Genomic DNA, 8,321 nt, shown 5'->3' with positions numbered 1-8,321 from the left:
TTTTTTGTTTGTTTTTTGCTGAAGAGCACAGATGTCACAAACAACTGGTAACACAGAAACCAACCTCCCATACGGGCCTCGCCCTGAGATCTTCAGGCTACACACGTGCTCCTGCCCTCACTGCCCAGCATGTATCATTGATGTCCGAGCCTTTGACCATACAGGAATTAAATACTGATCTGTTGTTACCAGTGCTCTGCCACTAACAGCTAAGCTTTTACAGAACTTATGAGCTTGGGGTGTCCCACGCCTGTGACAGATCTGTTTGCTTCCCAGAAGCTGAGGCACCTCCTGTGCTTCCAGCACTGACTGTGACACTGTACGAGCTGCACAAGGTATAAAACCAAGAGTGGGTTCACCAAGGTGCAGGCTTGTGCCCTACTCTTGGTTTCAGTTTTGCTTTCGCTTTTGAGGTGTTAATCTGGCACACCTCTTACTTCAGAAATGAGCTGCCACCAGTAACCACAATTTCATGTTCCTTCTCGTTCTTACTCCATCCTTAACCTTCAGAAAAAAAAAAAAAGTCTTCTAACATGCTTTCAGTAAGAAAACTTGATTTTCTTGGACAAAGCGCCTGCTGGCAGCCCCAGGGTCGTTTGTTTCTCCCAGGCTTTGCAGCAAAAGCTGCAGCTAACCAGCAGGACACACCTTGTGCTGGTTCCTGGATAACCCCAGCAGCATTCACCCACATGCATTTTTTTTTAGGAGCTACAGAGACTCTGCACGGACATTTTACATGCTTGTTGTATGCAACCAACACTAAAACGTTGTGTGGAGAGTTCCCACTTCCAATCTGTTTGGCTGCTTCACTTGGTTTAGTCTGCTCACCGGCAGCCAACATAAAAATATTTCCTGCTGTCCCATCCAGGATGGCATCTTGCACGTTCCTGGAATGAGCGAACTATCTCCATTTCACTTCCCCTTCCTATGTTTGTCTGTCTCCTACAACTACTTCCAAAGCAACAAACACAAACAGTTTAATTTAGGAAAAAAAAAATGATAAACAGCAATAGAACAGCCAACATCAGATGTGATGTCTCCAATGTGTTTGCCACTTAGATTGGATCAGAACGTTAATATGCATTAAATGGTATTTGAGAATTTCAGATGTATTTAATACAAGGAGATTTGCACATCTACCACTGAGTTTTTAATCCCTGATAAATGCTCAGAATAATCAATTATTCAATGAACATACAAGAGTTGGCTGATTAAATCTCAATTATAAAGGCAAGTCTTACCCACTATTTATTGCAACTGTTCTCCCAGCATAATTAAACCATATTTGATTATGGGGTGAAAAACATTTATTGCAGATATTGTGGCTCTGTAACTGATGCGTATCTGTGGCCTGGCTGTTAAGCCTTAATAAATACATTTTAAACAGCTAATTATTTAATTAACAGTCTCTTCCAATCTCAGTGTAAAGCATACTAAAGTTCTTTCATGAAAGACCTAATGGAAATTAAACCATTGGAAGCTGCTTCTTTGTTTTCACCCCCTCCGACACATCCCAGTGGTGCTGGGGTGCTTCCAGCTCTACTGCCAAGGCTTTAGAGAGTCTCTGCAGCATGGGCAGAGGATGCTGTGTTTTCTTCTGTAGGAGACAGCCAGCTCCCAGGGATCTTCTACTGCAAGCATCCTGAAAATCTGCAGACTCCAAAAGCAGCCTGGCTGACCACCTCTGATTCTCCACTGCAGACATCTGATGGTCAACAAGATGAATCCCACCTAAGCTATTTAAAAATCACCTGTTTAATCTTTTTATTTAACTCTAGATTTCATCCTCATTGAACGGCTAGCTTCACCTGGGGCATTTTGCTATCTCCATTCACTAATTGGCCCATGGCATACAAGGCAGCTGTATGGTGCTGCTCACCTCCAGTTAGCTCCAATCAGGTGAGACAAAGGCAAGGAGCTTTTGGAGCTCTTCCATGGCAAGAGCCTACCTGTGTGAAGCAGCTCTGACAGCTTTTGGGCATTACCACATCAGGTGTCTTAAGGGTAGCTTCAGGCATCAGCTCTCAGCAGCACAACTTGAAATGTTGCTCAGAAATGAGGACCTCTGCAGTGTGATCAAGGTTTGTTTTCCTGCCACTATAAGAATTTAACTCTTCTTCCATGCCAAGGTCCTAGTATAAGAAAAGCTACTGCACAGAAAGCCACAGAAAATAGAAAAGTCTGTTCAACTCTTACTTATCCACATATATGCATAACACCAGCTCCCAAACCCCAGGCAAACACACAGGTAGGGTAGACACATTACGAAGGGAGATTTAATGACAACCACTGAGGCTCAGAGCTGTGACTTCCTGGAGCTTGTCCACAAGATGTGCAGACAGATAGCTTAGGAGCATCTAAGCTCGTACCTTTTGCTTGTATCTTAAAATAAACATTGCTCTAATAGCTTTCATTTTCTTCAGAACAACAAGAAAACAAAACACCTCAGTCTGCTTTAATTACTGAAAGTTAAAGACACTCGACTAGCTTATATCTTTTTAATGCTTCTGCTAAACTAGAGTAAGATTTGATAATGCAAAACCAGTGGGATATAATCACAGCAGACTCCAACATAAGCAGATAGAGTTAGAGAAATTTTGCTAAGCACTAAGAGAATAACCCAAGAACTCCTCAGAGTCTGTAAAGCAAGTCTGCCCCTCTTTCCCAGGGGGGTCCTCATGGCAAGTGATCTTTGAAAAAACAGCAGTGTAATTATCCATCTGTTTCCTATCAGAGAGCGATGTGCTTCAGATTTGTTTCCCCCAGAAGCCAGAAATAGTGATTTTTTCTTTTTTTAAAAAAAAAGCAAATGAGAAGGAAGATGCCAAGCACCACCCCCAGTACCAGCCAAGGTCTATGTCCTTGTGAATCAGACAGCCCAGGCTGTGTTCAGAACCAAGCCTGTCTCATTTGGGATTTTTGGTAACGAGTACCAGTAACTGATATAATGCAGCCTTACTCTGCCAACTTCAGTAGAGAGGAAGCTGTGCACAAGGTTAGATATCACTCACCCAATGATACTTTTTTTTGGCAAAGAAGAGCATGAGAAGTGACCAAGTCTGAGCCCTTTGTGTACCTGGCTACTATAACTGTTGTTTTTTACACCAAATATCCTGGTTTGTTTGCTAACAAGTAATCAAACACGATAGCTGAGTTTAACCTCTCCAGACTCTCTGCATGCTCCTTTATAGGATGCCAAAAGAACCATCATGTTCCTCAGTAAATTTGGGACCATCTATCATCTGACCTTAGATCTAAATTCAGGTTTTATGGCAGCGAATAGCACACCTGCCTTTCAGAGGAAGGGAAGCATCCTTAGCATCTAAGCAGAGCATTAGGGGTGCTTTGCAGTCTCTGAAAAGTCAGGTTCTATAACAAAAATCAAGATGTGGCATGTAAAAACAAGTACTGAATATTAACAGTTTAAAACTTAGTTCAAACTGGCTCAGCATTCTCTGTTCTGTTTCACTGCATCAGAAGGAATTACTCCAAGGATAACGCTCCTATTTTAGTCCTGGGGGAACACATGGGAGCAGCAGCACTCTATTACACACTGGGGTTAAATGCAAGCCCTTTGGAGTAAGGCAAATGTTGAAAAGAAAGAGAGCTACCTATGTTATCCACCCATGGCTGATGGTCAAACTGCAGAGATTTCTCTGGAGTGGGTTCATCTGTTTTCTGCTGTGAGCATATTTTTCCTGGGAGAAAGACTCCAAGTTAAAGATCCGTCATTAAGACTAATCTTCAAAAGAATTTTTAATGAAGCAGAAATCCTAAATGTAGAAAATTAAAGAGGCTTCTGTTTTATCCCTGGTATCTAAATCCTGTAGGCAAGATGAAATACTCCTAAGCTTGAATAATGTAAAATGTGCAGATGAAAATCTTCCTCTGATGAATATTTGATAGGAATAGGCTCAGGGTGGAAGGTGGAGTGTGCATCTGCACCCACATGTGTCTATACATACATACAGAAAGCTCCAGAGATTCAAACACTGCCAATAAGATGTAAGAGCACAGCTGTCAGTTTGTTTCTCATTGTCCAGCCATGGGAGCATGCCCTCTTTCTCACTATGACATCCACTATGGAATCAGTCTGTCCCTTGACACTGATCACATCAAGCCCCTCCACAACGCATTTATCTGCTCCATTCCAGACAGTTTTAGGAATTATATTTTCTTATTAAATGCAAATTGAATATCAATGCTTTCCTTTTCATAAGGACTCTTGCATTGCTACCAACTCTACAGAGGGTTTGTTATGAGTTGGCCTCCTTTCAGGCAGCACTATCCTCAAGGTTCCCCATTCTGGGCCAAACAATACCATCGATATTCCCCAGAGAAGCTGCCTTGCCTGGCACACCTAGTCACATATTGCATTTTCGGCATAGTGTCAGGTGAGACCAGTTACAAGGAAAGTTCAGCTTTAGAACAGACTGTATGGATTATGCCATCAGCTGGAGCCTTCAGGAACAGGTTAGGCAAGCACTTAACTCCTGGGATGGTCTAGATTCAGGTATACCAGATTATCTTCCATAGCAGACACATGGATCAAATCACCTCTGCAATTCCTTCCTAGCCATATAAGCCCTACATTAATTTTATGATCTTCCTTGCTGGCCCTAGCCTATTACTACTGCTTTAACATCCTCAAAAATGCCTCTTCCCATGCTTTGTTAGTGTTCCAGTATCTTTCTTCATTCTCTTAAGGAAGGGTTGTTGGTTTTCACTTGTTTTTTATACACCCCAGAGGGTTCCATCTCTCATTAACTCATAAGCCAAGAGGGGTGGAAAGCAGTGTCTCAAGCCAAGAATGGGAACAGATATTAACAAAAACATTTATAGTGTTACACAATCAAATATCAATACGTGAACAAGGGTTTTCCTGTTAAATACTGATGCAAACCCCTATAAAATCCACCATTTAAAAGTCTCTTAAACTTTCTTTCACATATATATATAAAAAAAAAAGTTAAACCATTTGAGCCCACAGGCTTAAGTACATACTTCCTTCTAATTGCCTCCGGTATTTTCTTTTCCCACAGCTGTGGAAGAACCTCACAGCACCCACACCCCCTTCCTTTCTCCCCAGCTGGCCAGGCTTTTTGATGGTGTTAAAGGTAGCTCTGGCTGTGGTTAGATGCACAAAACTGAAGTACCTCAGATACAACACTTGCTCTTGTGGTCTTGATAACATGTCCTGTTTTGCTGCAAAGGAAATAACAAAGTGGGGAGAGAAAAGCTAACAAAGAACAGAGTTGCATCTTCTGACTCTTACAAACTGATCTTGTTGCCAAGGAAATGCATTCCCAAGATAAACATCAGGGAAAACTTCATGACAAGATGTCTTGCTATACTGGCACTGCATTTACCTGCTTTTTTGATCCCAGTTTTGCAGCATAGTTGAAAAGGGTAAAATGACCTCGGGGCTAATTTAGACACCTGTTTTTAGACACCTGTTAGACAAAGGAGAGCCACAAAGAAAGAGTGCTTTGTCAGAAAGTGAATGAGTATCACCATGCAAGAAGCAGAATGCTTGGCTTTAGCAAAAGCAAGGCAGAGCTGCAGAAGGTGCTAAGTCACCTTCTTCTCTTGCATGGTGGGTTGAGGCTGCTCCCAGGGTAAGCACGATGTAGGCTCAGAGCCCTTCTGGCAGCTGGATTTGCCAGAGATGTGCAGAGAGTACAACACATTCCTTCACCCAGCACCACAGCAATAAGCCTCCATCAGGGCAGAAGAGCACCTTTGCTCGCTGCCTTTCCCAAACACATCAGGGACTGCAGCTTTTAGCTCTCCCTCTCTTTCCAGGGTCACAATGCATTGACAAAGTATTATAGAATCATTCAGGTTGGAAGAGACCTCTAAGATCACACAGCCCAGCCTTTAACCTAGCACTGCCAAGTCCACCATTAAGCCACAGCACTCAGTTCTACATATTTCTGAAGACCTCCAGGGATGCGGACTCAACTACTTCTACGGGCAGCCTGTTCCAATATTTCACAACCCTTTCAGTGAAGAATTTTTTTCTCATAGCCAACCTAAACCTCTCCAGGCACAACTTAAGGCATCCTGTCTCATCACTCATAACTAATTCAGCTTCAAAATTGCCTACCTGCCCACACGAGCTCAGGCTCCACACGTCGTTCAATGTGACAGGTTGATGTACAGAGCTGGGTTGTTTCCCTGAGACCAGGTCCCTGCTAGAATACAGCAGCAGAGCTTCACATGCCTTTCTGATCAGATTCTGCCACATAAGCACCACAGCCAGCCCTAAGGAGGCAAGAACAGACTTCTAAAACTTCTCTGATGCTGCTTCAGAACCAACAATAAAAACACTACTGACCTAAATAAATAAATAAATAAATAAATAAATAAATAAATAAATAAAATCTAGCTTTTGGTTCAAACAAATCAGCCCCCTTTCCTTCTGCGCCTCTCTTTTATATTGCAAATCCCTGTGTGCCTAAGAAAGCCTCAGCTGTGCCTCATTACCTGCCCGCTTAAGCTGCAAGGAACCAGAAGTGGGGAATTACTTTCCTGCCTGAATGGCCTCTATACCCAGCTGTATAATGCAGCTAAATTTGAGTCTGTTAAAAGGGGATCTTAAAGGGGAACAGCTGAGAACACCTAAAATTTATATTGAAAACGTGACTTCGGCCAACAAAAGATCTTTCAGAGCTGACAATGTATTGCCTAAGCAGATACAAATAATCTGCAAGTTGGCCCATGTATGACTCAGGCTGAGAAGCATTTCAAGAACCTCTCTCATATGAATAAATGCATCTTAGCATGGCCCTTGGGACGATCAGCCAGCTGGGCCACCTCAGAGCAGCAGCCCACAGCCACCACGTCACAGCTCAGAGTGGCCAGAGGTACCATCTCTGACCAAGAGCAGTCTGGGGCCATCGGGCAGAAAGCACGGCACACCAACGCATGAGAGTGGCTTCAAAAAAATAATTGCACAGCTTTTAAAGGAACTGAGCATTTGATAACATTTTCCGGTTCAGGTTATCGATCCATTGAGCCATTGGCTCATACCTTGAAGTACCCAGTACTGCACGAATATCCCTTCTTTTCCTATATTCCTATACGTGCACGGTGTTTCAAATAAAACTACTTTCTTTGAGCCTAGCAGGCATAGTAACACATGTAGGAGCATGATTTCCCCATCCAGCAATCAAGTTTTAACACCCAGCAATCAGTTTTGTATTGCTAAAATAGCTCTGCTTAGAACAAAATAAAACAAAACAGAAGCAACCGTCATGTTTAGTTTCTGTCTCTTAAATAGCTTCACTTAAAATACTCCAGGCCGCGGTGGTTCCCTCTCTGCGCTTTTTCACTGTCAGACTGCAGGCTCAGGACTTTGTGTTATGTGGGGTGCATTGAAGGCTGCAGGTGAGAAGTGTGGCTTTAACCTAGCAAGCCCGGGCACTGATAACAACAAAGCTGGGGCATGCTTGGTGCTGAGCGCCTGACAGATGCTGGGAAATTTATTCAGGACCTACACAGATGCCAAGCCTTGTGAAAGGCAATACTGCTTCATCAGTATTTGAGCGGTGCTCATTCACATGAGCTCCACGCTGAGACACCCTGCAGTACCTCGCTTGCAGTGTGTGGGCAAAACCCGAGCATAATGATGCATCAGAAGTGGCCTGACTGTGGGCAGGGCGTGTGAGCCCAGAAGGAGCTGCCGCAGCCATACAACCGTATGCAGAGGCAAGACGTACAAGCATAATGTAGAAATGCCCAAATAAAGTGCTGAAGAGCCGAAAGGCTCTTCCTCTAAACAGGGTAGGTAGTAAGTGGTCAGACATATCATATGCAAAATCTCCGCTCTAATGTCAGAGGTCCTACGCATGATAAAAAACCGCAGCAAAAGAGAAAACCTCAGATCTTATCGGCAGTGACTGACAGAGTACGGTTACCCTCTGATAATATGTTTCAGTTCCAGAGATGTTCCCGTCAGCAGCCACAGAGACCAGCCACACACAGCATGCCACTGGCACATGCCTCAAGTTCTTCTGCACAGAAAAATCAGGTATGCTGTAAAACTGGGAGGTTCTTTCTCTTAGGTCTCTGTGCTAGGAGGTAGAAGAAATAATAAATAAATAGATAAAAACCTTTGAATGTAAGGCAATTAAAGTGATGCCAACTGATGGCTGAACAGGTTTGGTTGTCACATCGCCCTCCTTTACATCATTCCACATAACTACAGAAATGAAATATGATGTTTGTGTTGGTGGCTTTGTATGACATGTAGGAATGAATACTGTTACCCAGCCTCTGACTTCTTTCATGGCCTTGGTGCAGTTGCATCAGCTATC

This window comes from Oxyura jamaicensis, chromosome 18 (genome assembly GCF_011077185.1).
Source record: "Oxyura jamaicensis isolate SHBP4307 breed ruddy duck chromosome 18, BPBGC_Ojam_1.0, whole genome shotgun sequence".
In the NCBI taxonomy this organism is placed as follows: Eukaryota; Metazoa; Chordata; class Aves; order Anseriformes; family Anatidae; genus Oxyura; species Oxyura jamaicensis.
The sequence above is the reverse complement of the archived record's forward strand: the minus strand, read 5'-3'. Positions refer to the sequence as shown.